The sequence below is a fragment of the Heterocephalus glaber genome, unplaced genomic scaffold (genome assembly GCF_053883595.1).
Source record: "Heterocephalus glaber isolate CG9 unplaced genomic scaffold, H.glaber_assembly_v1.0 deba00000331, whole genome shotgun sequence".
Taxonomy (NCBI): Eukaryota; Metazoa; Chordata; class Mammalia; order Rodentia; family Bathyergidae; genus Heterocephalus; species Heterocephalus glaber.
In genome coordinates, this window is record NW_028258142.1 from 55,455,879 (window position 1) to 55,480,079 (window position 24,201).

The 24,201-nt window shown below is 40.0% G+C and overlaps 1 pseudogene; it reads left to right on the top strand.

Annotated features, from left to right (window-relative positions):
* Positions 1–5,415: 5,415 nt before the first annotated feature.
* Positions 5,416–22,863, top strand: LOC101708445 (heterogeneous nuclear ribonucleoprotein D-like pseudogene; annotated as a pseudogene).
* Positions 22,864–24,201: the final 1,338 nt, after the last annotated feature.

Consider the following 24,201-nt stretch of genomic DNA (forward strand, 5'->3'; position numbering starts at 1 on the left):
TTTGCTGACTAGTAATTCCTTTAAGGTCCAGAAGCCCAAATATCAGAGAAAGGTACAATCTGAGACCAAAAATGGTGCTTCTACAGCCATTCTTATGGAAGCCAGTCATAGTCTGCCCTTTGATTTCATTTCATTCATTATGTAACATAAAAGGCACTGAACAGCTATTCTCATTGGAAGTCATTTTAAATTAATTTTCTCATAGAGTTTTTGCTTCAGATTCCAATACAACTTTTAAGATAGTTCCACATATCAATACTTTTTAACTAGACACCATTCCTCAACTAACATTTATGGTATGGTTTCCCATTGCCTGTGATAGAGATTCTTCTATCTGCCTTATGGAGTTCCCAGCTCTACTGTTCTGACTGCTATATATCTCCTGCCTGCCATCCCTCTCATACACCCTACATATCTCCAAAGAACACTTGGCATTCCAAACAGGTAGAAAAACAAATGATGAGTGCTGTCAAGGTGGATTGTCAACTTGAATGGCTTGGGAGCCACCTGAGGGATGAGTAAAGCACACTTCTTGATATGTCTAGGTGGATCATAGAGGCATAAACTTGGAGTCTACATCTAGTCCCTCATCTCTTCCTCTCTGGCACTCTTTCCCTGCTCTACTTTCTTGCTGCCATGGACTAAGCAACTTTGCTCCACCATGATGCTTCTGGCTCAGAGCCAGCTTACCATAGACTATATCCCCTGAAATAATAAGCTAAATAAAACTTCTCCTCCTTTAAGATGTGAGTGTTGGATATTGTGTCTCAGTGACAAGAAAGTTGACTAATGTAGCTTCATTTACCTGTATTTCCCACATATCCTCATTCATTTGGCAAACATCTACTCAATATCTTGGTATTATTGGTTGGCTCTAAGGATAAAAGAATACACCAAATTCTTTTTCAAAAAGATCATAATCTATTAAAATGTTGTCAAATGTTCCAGGATTACTACTACCTATAATGAAGGCAAAAGCACATACACCCCCATCACCAAGAAGAAAGGGGGTGAGGACTTTATGACAGCACCATGATGGTAAGACTGGTAGCCAAAGCTTCTAATTAGAGAATTAATTTCAAATTATCAACCACATCCAAACATGGACCCAATCCAGACCAGTCACCACAGAAGATGAGGGATCAGAGAGAAGCCTAAATATGGGTATACAGAGTGAAATGTGAGGGACAATCCAGTATCAGTGAGACCTTGCAAGGTCAACAGGCTGTTAGTAATGCCAGCAAGAAACGATGCTCAGCACTTGACCATGATGAGAAAGATGGCCAGGCATGGGGAGGGCACTGGAATGAGCAGAGTAAGCAGAGATGAGAGCTGGGGGCCCAGAGAGCTGGGCAGGAAGTGGTTTATTTAGGACCAACAAGACAGTGCTCGGGTTCTGGGGCAAGAGAGGAATAAAGAAAGATCACACAGTGATACCTGGAACAACTTGGGATTTTGCCCTTGGGCAGAGAGAAGCTCGTAGAATTTGCCTCTCACATAAACCAGTGGAACAAGAGTAAGTTGACCAGTTCCTCAGTGGACATGGGGAAGGGATGACCAGCCTGGGAAAGACTTGGAACCCAGCTCTCACTTCTACCTGGGGTTTCCCATCCAGGTAGAGAGATGATGGAGGAGAAGTCTCCAGTGGACAATGAATGACATCTCATTCTCTCAAAGCTTCCACTTATGGAGCCCTCACTAACCCTCATGACCAGCTATGCAGAACTGTGATTTCTACTCCATAAATGAAGAGATGTAGGCTCAGACAAATTAAATAATCATTATCCATGTGTGGGCCGTGTGTTCTAAAATCACCCATGCGTCCTAAAACCCAGGCCTTTTAATCACTATGCTATGCTGCCTTGTGAGCTGCCCTTGTGTCTTTCTCAGCCCCAAAGTCTCCTAGGACTGGGAACTGTATTGAATATCACTAGGTCAAAGCAAATGTAATTAAGCTGTTCTCTGCCTGAGATGTTAAAGGAACACTCTAAGGTCACCTTGAAGATCTCCAGATTGGCTTCCTATCAGGTTAGCCTTTAGGGCTAAAATAAGCCAGCAGGTCCTCGCCCCCCACTACCACCAATAAAAGTGCCAATCTGATCAAAGAATAAAACCAATCATGTAAACGTCTGTATAGTTTGTACTACACAGTAGTCATTGCCAAATAAAAATAGTTCTTCTCAAATCCAAAATGAAAGATAAAAATAAGGAAAAAGAAAAAAGCTATTCCACCTTGGACTTCTCATTTCTCTGTAACTCCGGTTAGAAGACTGGTAGTTAGTTCGAGTCATTTCTATGCTTCTAAACACTGCTTATGCAGCAGTGTTTCTACAGGGGGAGAAACTGGATATGAAATGTGCCTTCTCCTCAGCAGAGGTGAGGAGAGTGGGAATCTACAACCAAAACTTGGTGTACTAAATAAAAATATTTACAGTGCCACTTTATGAAATGATCCATTTCTAGGGCATCAACTGCCATATGCAACATCCCATCACAATGAAAATGTTCCCATCTGACTCTGCATCTAAAGGAAGTTGAAATATATTCTTAGAATAGAGATTTGTAAAACTATACCTAAAAATGTATGTTAAGAGCCATAGGATTAAAGGTGCTGCAAAATGAAATTTTGGATGTGTCTATTTCATATTGGAAGTGGGACCTCTATATGATTTTGTTCTTTTTTTCTTCCCTATCATTAGGAAGTTGTGTATGTTCTGCAATTTCAGGATAATATTTTTGCTTTGCTGCTTAGCAATACAATGGGAAGAGTGCCCAGTGCAAAATTTGTTTCTTCAGTGCAACTAGAGTGTTAACATCCCAGTTATCATATAACTTGCATTTATTTAGGAAAATGCAATGGTGTCTTCTTTTTGCATTCATTTATTTCAGTAAATACTATATGTAAGGAAAAAGAATATAACCATTCCATTAGACAAGGCTTCCCAACCTTGACAGTATTGATATTTTAGGCCAGGTACTTATAAGTCTTCATGGTGGAGAAGCTGCCCTGCGCACTGTAGGATGGTCAGTGGCATTCCTGGCATCTGATTACCAGATGGCAGTAACACCATCCCCCCTAAAGTGATAACCAAAAATACCTCCAGACACTGCCAGAGTTGCCACAGTTGAGAATGAAGCCCTAGCCTGCCCTTTCCAAATGTATCCCCAACTCCAATAGGCGGATTTAATTGAGCCCTGACTTTCCTGAGATGCAGTGCGGAGGTATTTTCTTGTCAGAGGTCATGTGTTTCTGGACATCATTGCCTTTATCTAAGCATCTCAAATGCACTGAGAATAATGACCAAGCACAGGTGTACACAAAGAGAATGTCCTCTTCGAATATTAAAGTACAGTTTTGTTTTGGTGTTTTAATTACCCTCTGCTGCACAATCTTTAATGCGTCTAGTAATGTTGTCAAGGAGACAACCATCCACTAGTAGAATACAGCCAGGATAAGCTAGTTGGCCTGGGTTCTGTCTTGTTCCCATATGCACACAGAGCACCTCCCTGACTCCTTACATCAGGCTATGTAATGATGGTTTCCAAATGAGAAACTTGCACATTTCAGCCTCCTTGTCTTACCTGGTTTAGAACCAAAGAGACACATTCAATTTGTTTCACCAGATGGAATAGAAAGTCTGGCAATAGTGATAAGCCCCAGAGTTCTGCTAAATTATGTCCCAACTTGACATTTATATGAGCACACACACGCCTCTCAGTCTCCAGAGGTGATTACCAAGGGTATTTTAGTGTGCAAGTCATGCACACATATCCCAAAAAAACTCAGGGGAAGGGGCAGCTCATGACTAATACCATCAGTGCTTTTATTTAAATGTTTGTATTGTCAGTACGCTGTTTCTCAAAGCCTGGAACTGCATTCCTACAAAGTGCACCCAGAGCTTTTCTTTTTATTTGTTGTTGTTTTTTTGTTGTTGTTGTTTTTTACCCAGAGCTTTTCTATGTCAGGGTGAAACTCTTCCTGAGCAACTGTTTCTGCTATTAGGAGGCATGATCATCATTTCCTACCTGGGCATGATAGCATGTGGCATTTTCCACCTCCAGAGGCTAAAATCATTTCGCTCAGAGATGTTGATTTACCTCATTAACTTCCAGACACCATAAGAGAAGCCTGGAACGATGCCCTGGAATTCGGCCTGACCATGCAGTCTCTGGGTGTACAGGAAGGGGGGAAAGTGCCTCCTTTTACTGCTCTATGCAAAAATAACAACATAAAACAAGAACAAAACATTTGTGCTTCACAAAATTCAGAATGAGAACAGTAATACAAAGCCACCAACATCAAGCCAAAACCTATCTTTCCGTCCTATTCAGAGTTTAAATCTCACTGATGGCCTCCACAGGTTGGCACCTGTATCACTGAGAAAGAGGAATCACATAGGATTTCAGATTTCAGATCTGAGAGTTATCAGAATAGATACAGAATATATCTTAAAATGCACTATTTATTGGCATAGAAAAGGGGGAATTAAGATAGACTTAATTTTAAACAAATAATTGGATTCTTCCCATCTGAGATATGTTTCAGTCTTGATTTTTTAAAGAAGCTCTAGGTAGCAGCTTAATGTTACAAATTTTGCATTTACTTTATCTGTAGCTAGTCAAAAAAAAACTTGAACTCTTTCTAATTGTAGAAATGTATGCGACTTCCCTTGCTTTCCTAACATATCTTTTTCTCTTTGTGTATCATTTAATCTATAACCATTATGACTATTGTACATCCTCTATTTAGCTGACCTATTCCAGATATTCTATCCTGTTGCTATTGAGCCAGACTCTATCTCAGAATAGGTATTCCAATCTTTTTTCTTTATAAACTGGGTAATGTTCTTTCTTTACTTAATTTTTTATTGTATTGGTACACTTTAGATATACTTAATGGTAACATTCATCATAGGGAATTTATACTTGTACATGATACATCTTGCTTCTTCTTTTTTTCCTATTCCCCTCCCCTCTCTTAATCCCTCTTCCTCTCCTTGTTTACAAAAGGTTTGTTTCTCCCTTCTCATTTGAACATTTTCTTCTCATTTCCCAATATCTTTTATACATTTTAGTCCTGATTTATACTTTCAGTTTCTCACACCAGAGAAACAATGTGGTATTTAAACATGTGTGACTGATTTATTTCACTTAAGAGTATGGTCTCAAGGTCCATCCATTTAGCTAGAAATGTCTCAAGCTTATCCTTCTTTATGACAGAGTAATACTCCACTGTATTAAAAAAAAAAACAGGAGAAGTACAGTGGTCACCAGCAGCTTTCCATTGTACAGTTGATAGGAACATGAAAGCAAGCTGAAAACTTTGCTTACCAACTTGAGCTAAATGATCATAGATGATGATTGACTTGGGAAGTGACTCCTCGATCTAGTTATGAGAGAATTGCCACAGCCATTATGAATAGTGACTGCCTAGTCTTCGACACCAGCATTGCACAGCTTTTTGCAGAAAATGGCAATTTAGGTATCAAGGTAACTATTTCCCTGTGTTGAAAGGGCAGTCAAACATTGTTAGGCCAGTGTTTAAAACTGTTGCATTCAGCTTCACAGAGAATTAGGCACCTGTCTGCCTGCCAACTTAAAACTCTTAGTAGGTGGAAGCTAGCCATGTGAAGGTAAATAAAAGAAAGGCTTTAAATAGAGGAAACGGCTGCATGTAGTAACACTAATATAATTTTAAAATAAGTCAACAGTAAACCACTGAAAAATTATATGTGTAACCAGGATGGGCATCTTTTTTGTTTTGGGGGTTTTTTGTTGGGGAGGGGGGTGGTACTGGGGATCGAACTCGGGACCTTGCACTTGCAAGGCAGTTGACAGAACCACTGAGCTAAATCCCCAGCTCTAGAATGGGCATCTTTTGAATTAAGAAAGGAAGCATTGTAAAATAATGCTGAATTTTGTGTTCATTGTAGATTGATTATACTGTTGGCAAATACTGGGTTTGGTTTGGTTTGGTTTGGTTTGGTTTGGTTTGGTTTGGTTTGGTTCTTGGCGCACACATTTGCTTTTTCCTTTAACCAACAGGCCATCTGGGGTTCCTGGGCCACTGCTTCCCCCCTTCCTGAGTCAACACACTGGGGCTCTGATTCTGTTTTTGTTTTGTTTTGTGTTTTTCTGTGTGTGAGTGTATTTGCTGATTTTTATGAATTCTACTTTTTCATCAGATAAATGGCTTTCTTTTCTCTAATTCAGGTGTTTCCTCACTTTTTTGTGCCTTTTTAAAGTTAGTGTCTTTTGATATGCCTGATTGTTTATGGTACAGTTTACATGTTCAACACATTCTTTTCTTTCATTAATCAGTTCATTAGCAAGTTTTTATATTAAGCCTTTTGGTGAAGATATGAGCCCCTGAAAGGTGTTCCAATCTAAAGGTCCAAAAACATCTACCAGTGCCCAACCAGCACAAAACAGTTTAGAAAGAGAAGTCGCTCATCACGTCCAAACTTCCCAGATTCTATTACACGAAACTGTTGGTCACAATGGAAACTGTATAATTCATTTTCCTTCTTTGCCTATATTTACCTTCACCTCAAACCACCAAGGATCTAAGGTAACTTACAAAAGTATACGCATCACAAACGAGTCAAACAGTTGAAGGAATCGGGGCAAAAACAAATGAGGGTAAGGCGTTCATAGGAGCCAGAGGGTAAGGTCAGTATGCAGATACACAGACCACGGGGCCCCATCTGGTCGAAAGATGCGAGCCCAGTGTGCCTGTAAGCCACCTAGTGGCCAAATCAGTGGTGGAAAGATGATCTCTGGTGAGGTTGAAAGCAAACTGTTCCAGAGCAGCTTGCTCCCCAGGATGTCAAGTCCTGAAAGCAAAGCAATCCCTCAGGGAAGCCTCATGAGGAGGCTGCATGTACCGGGGCTTGGACAGACTCTGGGCTCATCTTTTCCATCTTCCTAACCTTTACCAAGGCAGCGCCTAGGACATGGATGATTCTCATTGTTAAAAATCACTGCGGGATACTTGGAGATACCATCCAGTGACTCGTGGCCCTGCCAACATTTTCCTTCTTCCCCCTTGCATCTTACTTCCTTACAGGTCCCCTTCTTGTCCCTTCAGCTGCAGCATGCTCCCCACCTCTCCCTTTTACAGAGGAAGATGTAACCCCCCTACAAACCTACTCTGAAAGTTGGATGTAAACTTTGAGCATCAGCCCAGACATGAAAGCCTTCACATTAATCAGGGCCCACAGTGCTGGAAGAAACCAAACATTGGGCTCTAAAATATTTCCTACCAACGTCAATGGAAAATTGTGGAGACTCCGAATTGTTTCTCCTCGTAAGTTCCTATAGCACACACATCCTACCTAAAATACTTTGCCCAGTTTTCTCTGGGAGGAGAAGGTATATCGTGGAGTAAAAGCAGGCAACAGAGTAATAATGAATACTGCATGCTCTCGTAAAGAATGTCTTCAAAGGAGAAGGGGCTTTGCCAGCCTTACTGAGTAATGATCTCCGAGCACAGCATTAAAGTCATAACATGAAGGAAGGGAGACAAAATATTTAATGACATATTAATATGCCCAGATCTCACAAAAAACCAGGAACTGCTCACAATTTATCGGTAGCTGTACATTTTAATCCCATTAGACAACAATTTTTTGCAATCAAAGTAATAGAGTTACCAAAATCACAGGGTGGTGAAAGGGAAGGGAAATAAAGTGTGCAAAAACTGCTTGGAAATCCTGTCTTTTCCAACTGACTTTTAAGCTGAACATGGAAACTGGGCCTGGCAATCAATTGACTCATGTGGTTCACAGCTTGGCCAGAGCCTCAATAAATACTGAGGATGTCTCTACAAAATAATCTCTGACTAAGCATACTCAGGATAAGCCCTCTAAAATCCCACTCACCTCCGGGGACAAAAGTGTAATCAGAAGTCACTTTTAGATCTGATAATGTCATTGCTCTCAAAATTTCCAACCCTTTTGATATGAATAAGCTCAAGAATCACACATAATCATTCCTTGGGACCCATGGGGGATTCATTTAAGAACCAAGGATCCCCCTGAAGCACCAAAATCCTCCAATGCTCAAGTCCTACTATACAATAACGTAGTATTTGCATATAGCTTATGCAATCCTCCGCTACATGTTAAATCATCTCTAGTTAATTTTTACCTAACACAATATAATGTCATGTGAATAGTTGCTATACTATATTGTTTATGGGATAATGACAAGAAAAAGTCTGCACATTTCCACTACAGGTGCAACCATCAGAGAACTAACTATATTTTCAATTCATAACTGATTGAATGCTCCACTGTGGAACCCACAGATCCTGAGGGTCAGTTGTATCTAGAATTTTGTACAAGACATGTGGGTGCTCTGTGGATAGGGTGGAGGAGAAGATAAGGCAAGGAAACTTGCTGTTGCAAGGAGAAAACCAGCCAAGGGAGGGGGAATAAATGAGAAAGTAGGAACCAGACTATGGAAGGATTTACTGAGATACTGGTTGGCCTAGGTTCTCTCTGCATATTCCTCCTCCTCCTCCTCCTCCTCCTCCTCCTCCATACCATGCCCTTGCAAATAGCAAGGCCAATACTGTTTTCTTGCTCAAAGTCAACAGCTCTTCTTCCTTTTGTAGAAGCCCATGCTTATCCAAATCAAAGCACACAGAATATACTGGTGTCCTAAGGGCTGCCACAGCAAAGTACCACTGACAAGGTGGCCTACGCAGCAGGCATTTATTTCTCACAGTTGTATGGAAATCTGGAAGTCTGAGGTCAAGGCTTGGGCAGGGCTGGTTTCTTCTGAGCCTCACTTCTGGGCTCTCTGTTCACGTGGTCATCGCTGTGCCTGCACATGTCTGGCCTCCTTGGAATCTCTCCTTCTTCAAAGGACACAGCCGTACTGGATGGGAACGCATGATACTGGCTTCAGTTTAACTTAAATATCTCTTTAGAGAGCCTCTTTGCAAATAAGATCCTGTTCTCCTATTTGGAGGTGTTGGGGATTAGGACTTCAACCTATGAAATGTGAGGGGCACAACTCAGCAGTAACACAGAGAAACATGAAATAGAGAGAGAGGCTTGTAAGCACCGAGTGCAGCCCAAACCCTCATCCATCCCAGGGAGTGCCGGGAAGGGCACAAGACCTAGAAGGCCTTGCTCCGGGGACACCTGGAGGGGACAAACCTAACCATGGTGATCTCTTCACCTCTTCCAAGATAACTGGGCCTAAAATCCATCATGCAAGTCTCCAAGCCTCCCAATCAGAAGGCCAAGGCACGAAGCGTCCCTGTGCTCAGAACAGGCTGGTGGCCAGTGAACAGATGGTCCTCCCTGATGCTTGGCCTCTAAGACCCAAATCCCCTGCACGGTGGAGGGGTGGGAGCCCTAGCATTGAGGGACAGTGCTGTTTGCAGATGGCCTGTGGAGCAGCAACTCAACAACAGATTTACATTAATTTAAAGAGAACATCAAATGCTAGTTCTCTCATTGCTTGTGAACTGCATTTGTATGTACTGGAATTAGGTCAGGACATAAACTTTGGAAAAGAATAAAAGAAAACAGAAACCAGGTATATACTGATACAGTAAACAAATCAAGGTATCTAAAACTGGCTGGGGATTTAGGTCAGTGGTTTCACCTCCTGCTGTGCAAACGCAAGGACCCAAGTTCAATCCCTGGTACCAAAAAAAAAAAAAAACTCTGATCTTCTCCGTGAATGATTATAATAGGAGTTAATAGCTGCTAGGAGACAGGGCACGTTCACCTTCGCTACCCGATGCACTCTGGCCCCGTTTTCATTTCAATTTGAAAGCATCCTTATAGCTCTCCTATGTATCTTGATATTTTAGCATCCTTTGTGATTGTATGCCTCTCTTGGTCATGCAATCCTCCAAGTGAAATACTGAACTTCATGACAGCAAGATTTCTATTTTCTGCTTCCTTAGGGCTGCCTGACAGTATCTAGAGACATTTCGCTCAATGAATCCTGGGTCACAGCCATGCCCAAGGAGTCCTTCTTTTCTTCCTTCCATAAGTTGTTTTTGTTTTTGTTGTACCGGGGATCAAACTCGGGACCTTGCACTTTCAAGGCAGGCAGCAGAACCACTGAGCTAAATCCCCAGCCGCCTCCATAAGTATTTTTAAATCCCCCTGCCCTTTTGTACTTTTGAGACAGAATGGGCAAACTGGAATGAAATCCCCCTATTCCTACAAAAAAAAAATAGTTTAAGGATATTTCCAGAAAACTCTTTAGCCAGTACTACTGTAGCTAAATTCTAGAAAAACCACAGAAAGGAAAAAACAAACAAAAACAAAAAGAAAGAGATTTGGCACTGAGGAAGATGAAAGAGTCCAGAGGAGAGGCAAATTCTGGAGAGAATGGATGAGGGCCAGAGGAATTCTGTTTAGGAGAATATTACCACTTGAACATCCCACACACCCCTGCCAAATATGTGTCTTTTCCAAGCCCGGAGTTCTGAATCATTAAAGAAATAAAACACAACAGCAGAGTGTAGTAATGCAAGCCTGTAATCCCAGCACTCTGGGAGGCTGACGAAGTAGGATTGCTGCAATTTCAAGGCCAGCCTAAGCTGCATCATGAGTTCAAAGCCCAGCCTGAACTACAAAGCAAGACCATGTCTCAAAACAAAAACCATAAACAGAAGTAAAACAAAATAAATTAAAACAAATATAAGATCAAATGCCCTTATTATTTCCAACAAGGTTGATGTTAGAGAACACAGCTTATTACTTTGGGCAAGTGGACGTGTTGGTTCATCTTGAGCCCCTGACTTGGACTGTTGCTGGTCCTCCACCCTTGGAGAACTGATGTCTGTAGGCTCCCATGGTAGGTGCAAAGCTCCCTGCAAATTGTGCTTTTGTCCATGGGGATAGATACAGAGGCTGATACAGAGAAGACACAGGGCCACTCAGGGGAGAGGTCTGGGCTGGCACAAGCATTTGTGTAATCAGTGCACTACAGAACCCATGAGTGGACCTGACTCCTCAGAAAGAGGATGTAGACTATGAGGAAGGAGGAATTAGGGTTGGAGCCCTTAGCAGGATGAGCTTTCAAAGGTAGAGAAGGCAAAGACAAGCCAAGAAAGATATGAAGGAGGAGTCCAGAAGATAAAAGAGTAAGGCATGGGGTGGGGTCGTGAAAGCCTAGAAATGAGGGCTTGAAGAAGAAAAGGACAAGAACAACACACACCGTAAAGCAGTCACGTAGATGAGGGTGGCAACAGATCTTGGCAGTGGGTCATCTCCCGGCACTTTTGCTCCTCTGAGGTGTAGCTGGAAGAGCTGGAGGTCAGGAGCCTTACTGCAGGGGTTGAGAGAGTTCATAGGAGTTGAGAAACACCTGTTCCCTGCCCTCAATGTGACGAGCACCCATGGCCCCCATTAGTAATTAAACAGGCAATTACTAGAGGTGTGGTCTTTATTGTGCATTTATGAAGATGCTCCCCAAAAGGACCAGAAATATCAGGTGCCCAACTCTGTGCCGTGTGGATATGTATTTTTCTGGAATGATATTTATAGCTTTTCTCCATGCAAATTCCCCAGTACAGGAGGAGACAAGGAAACAAATTACTGAATGGAAACAGGGTAGGATTCTAAGCCCTCAAGAAGAGCAAGGTCATACATTACTAACCAGAGGGTCTAAGTTGGAGCTGAAGAGAATGAGACCCAGGAAGGCGGCTCCCCTAGAGGCATTTAACCCCTTGCTACCTGAGAGGCAGGTGAGAGGACAGCTGGGAAGGCCTTGGTAGGGAAGCAGGAGAAATGAGCAAGCACTGGAGCTGCAGAAGCCCAGCTGACTGTACATCGTGGTTCCTGGAGGCTGGCTGGGTAGGGAGCAAGGTGGGTAAGGGGAGTTTGGACTGGGTCAATGTGAGCAGTGTCCACATGGAAATACCACACGGAGCGCCACCAACATGGGTGTCTGACATGTAGGAACCAAAACTAAAATATGATAATTGTTTTAAATTTAAAGCCTGAAAGAGCTGAAAATCCAGAAATGCCATCCACTCATTTCACAAATATTTGACCAACGCCTGCTACATTCAGACTCGAGGCTGGGTCTTGGGAAGACCCCCTTCAGGGAGCTCACATTGAAAGGCGTTTGTTTCTAAAGTGAAATGCTGAAACTTGAGGTATCACAGGTGCAAACAGATCTTTGTCACTACCTCAGGTCAGGTTCACTCAATTATTTCATTCTTAAGTCAAAACGATCACAGCTGGGGGAAACAAAGAAAAAGAAAGAAAGCAAAACCACACATGGTGATTCAGCCCACCAAGCTGCCAAGGCTGATCTCCTATGCACCCATTTGAGTCATAAGGGAAGAAGAAAGCATCAGGATGGAAATAAAAAGCGAGAGAGAATTAACATGTTAAAACTTTGCGTTTCAACTTTCAGCTGACATTGCAGCCCGGCTCTTTCCAGCTGCTTTGTCTGGCCATGTCAAGAAGTGACCATGATTTATTGTGCCACCTCTGGAATTTCAATGCTCTTGGTCTCCCACCGGAAGCAGTGACAAGTAAGGTTAACTGCTGTGTAGAGAGACAATATGAGTAATGCTCAGCTCACAGAGCTGGCACTGATCTGCAGCGTGAGGTGGGGGAAGCAGAGATGTAACCAATGGTTAAGTTCTTTCCAGTTTGGGACCATCAGTGTTTGTGTGGAAAAATACTCCAAATTATGTGAGAAACTGTCCCCTTGTTCTCATTCCCTCACAAATACGCAAAGAGCAAACTTGATTCACGTTTACATTGTGTATAGTCAGGAATAGCTAATACTAAGCATCTACACCATGCCGTGCCCTACCTACATATGTTACACTCATTGTCTACATTAATCTTCATCTGCTTCTCCCCTACTGTTAGGCCCATTTACAGATGAGAAGAATGAGATGAAGAAGGCGAAGTAACTCATCCAGGAGTACAAAGCAAAACGGGATTTAAGTGCAGGGACTCTGACTGCAGGACCCTGATACATTCTCCCTGGATCCATTCGGATTGATTTAACACAGTCCATTCATTCTACCTTGTATTACAAGCTTATGTACATCTTTAAATGTACATAAGGTACATTTAAATCCTGAGGTGTGGAGCATCATGGAAAATAATTCCTTTATTCTTCAAGCCACAGTTTGTCTTGGCAAGTGGGGATCTAGATGAGGAATTTTTGTGATTACCTGCAAATGTCCTATTCATGCTAATTGCTTTTTCTCATGCTTGTGTCTCATTTCCCCCACATTAAGGAATAGAGGGAAGGAAGAACTAACACTGATTCAACACCAGCTTCGTTCTGAACAGTGCGTCCCATGCAGAAGCTTCACAGTGATTCATGACGTAGGTGTCATCTTCATCATTTAGATAGAGAAATGGAGGCTCGAGAAAGTGAAAGACATCTTACCAGGTCTACCTGTGTGATGGGGAGAAGTGGGCATAAAGGCTTTAGCAATCCCATTTCACTAGGACCGAACTCATGCTATGTCTACTTCAGAAACTTTTGGGACGTCTTGATGGTCACCCCTCTGTATCCACAAGTCCTATAGCCACAGATTCAACCATCCATCAGAAATATTTTTTAGAAAGACATTGGGTCTGTACAGAACATGTACAGACTTTTTCCTTGTCATTATCACCTATACAATACAGTATAATAATGATTACCATAGCATTCCCCTTGTGTTAGATGTTACAAGTAACCCAGAGATAAATTTAGTGTGTGGGAGAATGTCTGTGGGTGAGGTGCAAATATTACGCCATTTTTCTACTGGGGATTTGAACTTCCACAGATTTTAGTACAGAAAGAAAGTCCTGAACCAATTTCACCCTCGAATACTGAGGGACAATTAATTATACTCTATTTTACCTAGAGATGAGGGGAAATGGAAGAGAAAGGAAAAAGACAGGAAGAGACTGAGGAGTGGGGTTGGGCTGCCTTCTGGGTCTCAGTATCCCTGAAACAATGCAGAAATGGTTCCTCCATTGCCCATAGTTCCTCAGTCTCAGGTACAAAGACTTTCAATTACTTTTGTCTGGACAAGAACCTTGAGGTTATACACTCCAAGTTTATTCTCTGGCAAAAAGCCAAACTCCCTCCACTGTCTGGCACGTGCACAGTACCTGCATGAGGCCTTCTGCTCTCCGAACCTCCCGAGGACGGGTCAAGGATGTGCTGTTACTGGGATCTTGTCCCCCACAGTGACTCAGCGGACAGAGACAGGGTTCCTGTGGAAGGAGGCAGGGTCCTATCCTCCTCTCTTCACACAAATACCATCTTAATCTTATCTTCCCAACTTTTCACTTTCACTAAAGAGTTCTTGAAAGTCGATTCAAATATCACTTTAAACTTTTTCTATTTAGAGAAGTAAGGATGCTGTTGTTTTTGTCTAACGGAATAACTGTGCTGTGACTGGATTCGTAACAACAGTGTGTCAAAATGTCAAAAAAGTGTGTCAAAAATAACATATAAAAAACTCAGGGGAAACATGTTATAGTACTAAATGAGCATTTTTATTTCTCTGTGTTGGAATTTGTTAGTTTCCTCTCATGGGTCTTAATAAACCTCAAAGAAACATACAACACTTAATGAACACAATTTAAGGGCCAATTCAGCCCTTGATACTCCCATTACTGTCAAAACATCTCTCACTTGTATTTGAGTTCTCTTCTTCCAAGCCTCTCTATTCCCTTTCTTCTTCAGCAGATGCTTATTTTCCCAACATCCAAAAACTCCAAAGTATATGCATATTGCCACAAAGTTAATCATCGAAAAAGAATTTATTTCAATTTATTTTCTTTGTCATTTGTCGAGGAAAATATCACAAAGCATTTCCTGACACATTTCAGATAACCGTCAAATTTAAGGCAACCCCATGTTGCCATGGGTTTGTATATTTAAATTAATTGGCTTCAAATAATATTCAAGAGTCTATAGGCAATATTCTAGCCTCTCGTAGACAGGCTAAGAAAAGATAATATCAGAATGATAAGAATATCAGAACCTATTCAGCTCAATTCAAAGTATGATGTTAGCTTTTTTTATAACTTGAAGATAAAATATCTACTTTCATCAAACTCCAATTTGATCTAATATCCTGAAGCTCCCTAAATGTCCTGACTGCCTCACCTCATGGCTATCTACTGCTTTTGGTCTACTTTGGTTCCCCACTGCAGAGACAAAGCATCCGAAGGCAAAATAATCACAGTCAGAAGGTCCCCCATTTCCGCAATCAGGTGGACCTGTGGCATAGCAGAGCCATAGTAACTTTTGTGAGAATTTTTCCCCCCATTAAGTTTATTGGTAAATTTTAGGTATAAAATGCAGTTACATTCATCACTGGGATCTTGTACCATTACATGAGTATCTTGGTTCTTATTTTTTCCCCCCTTTCCCTGCCCTCCCTTCACCCCCTCCACCCTTCCCTATTTGCAAAGACTTTGTTTCCGTTTTTTTCCTTTTCTCAAACTTTTTCTTTTCCTTTCTTTCCTTTCCCCTACCCCTCCCACTTTCTCTGCTCCTTTAGACCTTTGCTTCCTATTATACAATATCAATTATATATTTTTAAAATTACAATATCAAGATCTAGGAGACACTACCACAGATTTCACAGAATTTAAAATGATATAGAAAGCATATTTCAAAACTCTGTTTTGAAATAAATTTGACAACTTGTAAGAAGTACCTTGGAAGACAAGTTAATGAAACTGACTCTGGTGCGAATAGAAAATTTGAATGGCACCTACTAAAGAAAGTATATTCCTAGCTTGAAAACCTACCTATATGACAACAGCAGGCTCATATACATTTTAACTGATAAATTATATCAAACATTTAAAGCAGAAAAAAAAAAAGAAACACTTCTCCCCTCATTTTAGGAAATCAACATTGTGCTAATCCTAAAACTGAATAAAGATAATAGAAGAAAAAAGTATGAACATAGATAGAAATTTGTTTAACAAAACAAACTATTAGAAGTCAGATCTGGGAGTATATAGAAAGTGGTTTTGTTATAGGGATGGCAGTGTTGGTTCAGCATTGGAAGATCCACCCCCAAAAGTCATCATTTTAACAGAAAAGGAAAAAGCCATATGATCCTGTCACTAGTTGGAGAAAAAGTATCAGACTAAATTCTATAGCTGTTCATGGTAAAAGCTATCAGGAGACTAGAAGTAGAACAGAATCTTCTCAACAGACCAAAGACATGTACTCCATATTTCCAGGAAGAACACCTTATATGAATGGAGGAGATACAATGCTTTCTCCCTAAGGTGATGAACAAGGGCAGATATGCCTACTCTTCAGCTGTCCATTAAACTATGAAATATACACCTAAACCAAAATAGTCTGGCAATAAAATGACACAATTAGGATAGGAGTGGGAAGGTAGAAGCAAAATCTTTATATGTAGATGAAATGATCACCTACAGAGAAAATACTAAGAAATCTCTAGGAGCCCCTAGAACTTGTATTTGAATTTAGCAGGATTAGAAAACACAAGGTATATATAAAAATTCAGGTCTGTATATACTTGCTATAAATGAAGAATTGGATATTGAAATTTAAAAGTTATGTAGGAATACAAAGGACCTAGAAAAGTAAAAAAGAAAAAGAAAAAAAAACAGTGTTGGAAGACATTTAATACCTAATTTTAAGACTTCCTCTAGAGCTACAGTAATCAAGGCAGTGTTAGTGTAAGGAAAGACATATAGATCATTGGAATAAAACAGAGAATCTAGAAATAGAGCCACACATATATGGTCCACTGAGTTTTGAAAGATTATTTAACATTAACATTTTATAGAATATAAACTCAATTCAAGAGCCAAGGAAAAGATAGTGTTTTCAGCAAATGGCACGAGAATCCCTGGTATCCGTATATAAAAAATTAATCTCAACCCTTTATTTCCATACATAAAAATAACTTGAAAGGATCTATGAACCTAAATATGAAAGACTAAAACTATAAAACTTTAAGAAGAAATTATAAGGGAAAATGTTTATGAATTTAGGGTAGGCAAGAACTTCCTAGCATACAAAATACATGATGTATAAAAGAAAAAAAATTGATAAATGAGATTCCATCAATATTTAGAACTTTAAATGACATGATTAAAATGAAAAGCAGTCCTTAAACAGATCATATTTAGAATGCATATAACCTATGACCAGAATATATAAAGAACTCTTAGAGCTCATTAATAGACAACCCAATTAAAAAGCAGACACAAGAAGATGATAAATAGCCAGTACAGCACAAGGAAAGGTGTGCAACACTAGAATCAGAAAAATACTAGTCAGTACAGTAACAAGATTGAATTATACACTCATTAGGGAGATGAAGTTAAAAGTTTTAAAAGCCTTGTCATGACTTTTTCTTTTTGTTGGATTCTCCCCCTTTGCATTTAATTTGTCATGCCCAATGGATTCATTCTGCTGGGCTTCCTGAGGTTGTGATCCTCATTGTCTTTTCCTAGGATATTGTCTAAACTTTTTTGGAGTGTTGGTTTGGTATTCATGAAGTTCCTAAGGTGCTCTTTATCATGAAAGTATCTTATTTCTCCATCAATTTTGAAAGATAGTTTTGCAGGGTACATCAATCTGGATTGGAGGCTGTTTTCCTTTAGGGCTTAAAATATGTTACTCCAAGCTCTTCTTGCCTTGAGGGTTTGTGTTAAGAAGTCTGCTGTGATTCTGATAGGCTTTCCTTTGTATGTGATTTGTTTCTGGAATCCTAACTATTATATGCCTATGTGTAGATTTTTTTTTTATCAAAGCTAGTTGGAGTCCTATATTCCTCACTTATCTGTATGTCAAGTTCTTTTCCCCTGCTTGGGAAGTTTTCTGCCATCACTTCTGTGAACAGTCTTTTTATGTCATCTGCATTCTCTCCTGTTTTTTCATTGACTCCAATCAGTCTTATGTTATTCTTCTTTGCATCATCTAGCAGCTGCTGGATTGCTTTCTCATAGTCCCTTACAGTTTTAAAGCAATTTTTCTTTTCCTGGTCACTAATTGCAATCTTATCTTCTATATCTGATATTCTGTCCTCACATTGGTTCATTCTGCTGCATAGACTTTCAGTGGAGTTTTTAATCTCCTGGAAATCTGTTTGCATCTGTTTTATGGATTCCATTTGTTTCTTATGTTGGGATTCCATCATGTTCCTCAGATCCTCTATTTTTTTTATCTGTGTCCTCTCTAGATTTATTAATCACGTCCTGCACTATGGACATAATCTTTGCTGTTATCTGAGAAATTATTTCTGATTTCATTTTTTCCAGATCCTCTTTTGTTGCCAATTCAGGGAGTCCAGGTAGTTTAGTATCAGATTGTTCCATCTCCTTTCCCTTTGGGATTGCTGTAAGTGATCTGGAAGTCTGTTTTTGAGGCTTGTTTACATGTCTCATTTCCACGGGGGTGGGGAGGGGTGTTGTTGGCACCCATGCAGCTCACCTCCTCTGCCCTAGGAGCAGTGGAATGGTGGCAGGGAGCCTCTTCCTGGGCACTGGGATTGGCTCACCTCCTCTGCCCTAGAAGCAGTGGAAGTGAGAATTATTTGGACACTAGAGGAGAAACAACATCTTCTTAACTCTAGGACAGTAAAGGTAATGGAAGCCCAGAAGCTGGTGGACACTTTCACCAAGATGTACAGAATGGCTTCATAAGCATGAAGTCAACAAAAGCAGCCAAGAGCTAAAAAAGAAAAAAATCGCCCTGATGACAGTGTTCAGACCCTTGGATCCAGCTGTATCTGATGTCCAAGTGCATGAACAGTAATTTCCTTTTGTGCTTCTCTGAATCCCTAAATAATATACTGGATTCTTCCCCTAGGCACTGGGGAGTGTTTCATAAACTAGAAGGCATATGGTTTCTTGTGGGTGGGTTTCACACTTTTCGGTTGACATAGCTGTATGCTGCAAAGATGCAAATTGCTTATGCTCAAATGTTTTCCAAAAAAACGGCCAAAGTTGAAGACCTGCCCATCCCTCATCTCTTCAGTGGTAACTTAACTACAGAAGACATCGGTCATGTTTCCCCCTCAGTTTGCTACGTGCTCTCATGTGCGATGGTGGGAATCACAAACAGGTACAGCCCTTTCACATAGCCATGTACCTGTTGGGATCAAGGGTCTCTGAAATATCCCTGCACTTGAGATTGTTCCAAAAATATATAGAAATCCATTAATATTAATGGATCAAAACAAAAATTTATACAATTATCTCCATAGATATTGAAAGAGCATTTGAAAGTTTTAGTATCTATTTTTAACTTTTTATCTTAACAAAACAGGAAAAGATGGATATATCCCTTGCATGGTAGGATGCCACCCAAAATTCTCCACCATACAACGGGGGAACACTACACCTATTCTCAGTTAAATGAGAAGACAAGGATGTCCATTATATCAACTAGTATTTAACATTATTTTGGTGATATCTGCCAATAAAACAAAACATGAAAAAGAAACGAAGCCCAAAAATGATAAGAGAGAAATTGTCATTACTTGACATGACCTAATAGTTTACCAAGAAAATCTAACGGAGTCAACTGTTTCAATAGTGCAAAACTATTATTTAAACTAAGAACAAGTCATAGAGTGACTAGAAAAAACTTACCAATAAAAGAAACAATCATCATATATTTATTGTGCAACTACCAGATATATTGTAAAATGAAAGAAAATATCTCATTTGCAATAGAAAAAATGTTTTTAAAATTATGTAGGAATAAACTAACAAGAAATGTGCAAAATCAACATGAAGTAAACTTTAAAATGCTACTAAGGAGATAAATAGACAATAAATAAATAAATAAAAATCATTTTCTGAAACAGGGAAAATCAAATTATAAAAGCGTCATTTCTCCCTAAATTTATCAAGGAATTTAAAACAATCCTAATGAAAACATTTATAAGACTTTTTTTAAAAATCAGGAATTGCAATTCCAACATTTCTAAGGAGAAAATAAATAGACAAGCCTGTCCCCAAAAAATCCAGAAAAAAAAATAAGGGGAAACTAGCAACGTTAGATACTGAAATATATTACCAAGCTAGAATAAGATTTAAAATATGAGAAAGCTCATTTAAAAAGACCATTAGAATAGAACAGAAAAATTGAAAAATATGCCCAAATACATTTACAATTGAATGTATTTGATAATACTAGTATCTTAAAATAGTAAGAGAAAGTTTGTGAAACAAATGGTATTGTTTAGCTACCTTTTAAAAATTTATGTTGTATCACTATCTCACATGTTGCATAAAAATAGATTTTAGACTGAGCAGAAACTTAAGTAGACTGTAAAAAGTAAAAACCCATAACATTATATAGAGTAACACATTTAAAACCTCTGAATAGAAAAGGGTTGTCCATGTGTAGACAAAATTCAGGATCAAGAAAATAAAAATATTGATAGAACCATACATATAAAACATTTCTGGCAAAAGAAATATCTGAAAAGATAACCTAGGCCAAAAAAAACTCACAAATTATAACACAATCACAGAGCTAAAGTTTCATCAACATATAAACAATGACTACAAGTTGAAACAAATTTAAAAACCCTAATAATACAAAAGAAAATACGCCCCTCCACAGAGGAAATATAAGTGGCTACTGAAAAATGCTCAGCTTCACTCAAAACAAGAGATATCAAAATTATAATGAAATAACATTTTAACCTGCCCCATTGGCAAAGGTCCAAACATTTGACAACGTATTAGTTAGGGTTACAGGAAACAGTCTCTCCCGCCTCGTGTTGCTGATGGAAATACAGATTTAGAAAAGTTCCAATGGAAATAAATTTTGCAATAGCTATCAAAATATTAGATGTGCAGACCTTGAACTCAGCATTTCCCCCAATGAGGCTCTTAGACATTAGAAATGAGGTCCCATGGTGTTTTTCAATTCAGCTTTTTATGTTTATAGTGGGAAAAGATGAGGACCAACATTGGTGTCCACCAGCCAGAGATACACGTTCCAACATTAGCCAGCCAGTAATTAAACAGAAAACACCTTTGTGGATTGACTCAGGAGGATCTGCAGGACACATGTGCTCCCGACGTAAAGGATTTCTGTGCAAGAAAAGCCAGAAACTTGAGACTGGGTTCTTGACCAGCAGCCAGAGTGACAGTAAGACCTAATTTATCTGTGTAACCTTTTGTATCTTTTAAATTTATATCTTATAGGGCCAGGGATTTAGCTCAGTGGGTCCGCGCCTGCCTCTCAAACACAAACTCCTGAGTTCAATTCCCGGAACCAATAAATAAATTTATAAATTTATATCTTATACATGTTTGTATGACTCATTTAAAATATCTAGACTAATTTAATTATTTTTGAATATAAAAAACAGAATATTAGAAAAAGAATAGATCAAAAGATACCCAAAAAAGCATATTTATATTTAATACAGTAAGATTATTTCCAAGATTTGTTTTAAGAAAATAACCTCAATTGTAGAAAGTATATTAGAAAAGCTACCTATCACAAGAGTTTTCTCTTGCTTGCTTTGTTTTGGGTTTTGTTTTTTGTTCTGTTTGGGTTTTTTTGTTTGTTTGTTTGTTTTTGGTACCAGGGATGGAACTCAGGTCCTTGTGCTTTTTGAGGCCGCGAAACCACTGAGCTAAATTCCCAGCCCTATTTTGTTTTGTTTAAATAATAAGGAAATGGCAACAAACTAAATCCTCGATATTAAGGAAACAGGTAAGAAAACAATAGAATATTATGCAGCCATTAAAAATGATGCTTATGGGGGCCAGGGATTTAGCTCAGTGGTGCCGTGCCTGCCTCGCAAGCCCAAGGTCCTGGGTTCAATCCCTGGTACCAGGAAGAAAAAAAAAAAGATACTTATGAGCTCTTCCGCCGCCATTTTAAATCCAGCTGCATACAACTCCACCACCACCAGCACCCCTGTGACCCGGACCGCGTGCTCGCTCACCCCTGCTGACTGGCTCCACCACCATGGAGGACTTGAATGAGTGCAGCAATATAGAGGAGTTCACCGCAGGGTCCACCATCAACGCAAGCAAGAACCAGGAGGACGACGGTAAAATGTTATTGGAGGCTTGAGCTGGGATGCAAGCAAGAAGGATCTGACAGAATATTTGTCTCGACTTGGGGAAGCTGTAGACTGCACAACTAAAATAGACCCAGTCATGGAAAGATCAAGAGGATTTGGATTTGTGCTTTTGAACATGCTGCTAGGGTTGATAAGGTTTTGGAGCTAAAAGAACACAAACTGAATGACAAATTGATAGACCCCAAAGGGGCCAAAGCTTTAAAAGGGAAAGAAACCCCTAAAAAGGTTTTTGTGGGTGGCTTGAGCCCAGATACTTCTGAACACCAAAGTAAGGAATATTTTGGAGCCTTTGGAGAGATTGAAAATATTGAACTTGCCATGGATACGAAAACAAATGAAAGGAGAGGATTTTATTTCATCACACACACAGATGATGAGCCAGTCAAGAAATTGTTAGAAAGCAGATACCTTCAGATTGGTTCTGGAAAGTGTGAACTCCAGAGTTGCACAACCAAAGAGGTATATCGGCAGCACCAGCAACACAAAAAGGAGGAAGAGGTGCTGCCACTGGTGGGCAAGGTGCTACTAGGGGTCAAGGCCGAGGTCAGGGCCAAAACTGGAACCAAGGATTTAGTAACTATCATGATCAAGGATATGGAAATCACGATAGTGCCTAAGGTGGTGAGCAACACTATAGTGGCTGTGGCGGATGTGATTGTACTGGGTGTAACTGCGGGAACTATGGATATGCACAAGGATATGCAGACTACAGTGGTCAACAGAGCACTTACGGCAAGGCATCTCGAGGGGGTGGCAGTCACCAAAATAATCACCAGCCATACTAAAGAGGAAGACATCAGAGAAGACAGGAGATGCTAAAGAAATCTTGCAGGATGACATTGAAGATTAGTCTTCTGTTGCTCTAATGATTATTTTTAATCATTATTAATGATTATTTCTAGTGTATAAGACACAACTGTGTCCAACCGTATACAGTGGCCAGTTAGTTTTCTTTGTTTTTACTCCATCCTTTGCTATGTGTTATGACTCAGTGTGGATTTCTATTTCTAGAAATTTTATTTGTATGATTTCATGTTAAACCCTAAATAAATGCTTCCTTATGTGAAAAAAGAAAAGGATGCTTATGAAGAACTTTTAACAACACAGAAATGGGCTTATATGAAAGTTTAGTGAAAAAATCAAGCCAAAGAAATTTACACACTATGATCTCAATGAAGCAAAAACCACATAAAAATGTGCTAAGATGTTAATTAAATCTCTCAATGAGATTACAGAAAATCATTTTTTCCTTTGTACTTTTTCACAGCTTCTAATTTTTCTAAAATGAAAATGAGTCTTATTATAGTTGCCCAAACCCTGTTCTCTTTATTTACTAGATTGACCCAGAAAGAGCCCCCTCTGGGTCTCCGTCCGCACTTCCTGTAAACTGTTTTCTCATTCCTAGCCAGAGCCTAACCAGAATCTGTTTCACTTCATCCTGCATTTGGTGCTGGAAAGATCATGGCCACCGCCAAGTCCCCTGCCTGCGGCTTCAAGTCCAGCAGCTGGACAGTTTCAGGAGTCTGCTAGGATTCACAGCCCAGTTCCATCATATTCTACCTGATTTCCCTCGCCTCTGTGGGGACACAGGAGACCCCATATCATGTCACGGTGGGGATTCAGGGAGACCTTTTGTGCGGTGTCCACATCCCCCAGGGCCTGGCACTTAGTCAACCTTTAATAAATATTAACCTTTTAGCACAGGAGAAATGTGCCTTTTGATTTATGATTGTGAATTCAAATCATGAAGATAAATTATTCTAATCAAGCCCAATTCTCTATCAGCTTCTGTATTTCCTAGCCACTTCAGCTTCTATCACAAGGCTGGAGGTTTCTTGTCTCAGCCTCCTTGCATTAATTCCACCTGTACCTGCCGCAGGGGCATCCTGCTGCTGTAAAGCCCAGTCCAGCTGCCAGGTGCTGGTGTCCTGGAGGGCCGTCTGTCATAGGAAAGAAGGAAATGAGTTGAGGAAGAGGAAAGTCAGGCCTGTCCAACTCGCCTCCCGAGATTTGTGTCTGCTCCTGAAGGACCAGCATGATGGCCGTAAGAAGAAATCAAATTGGAGACTTCTCATTGGCCGGAAGTGGGTGGAGTGTCTGGCTAAACTCAGAAACAAGGCTGG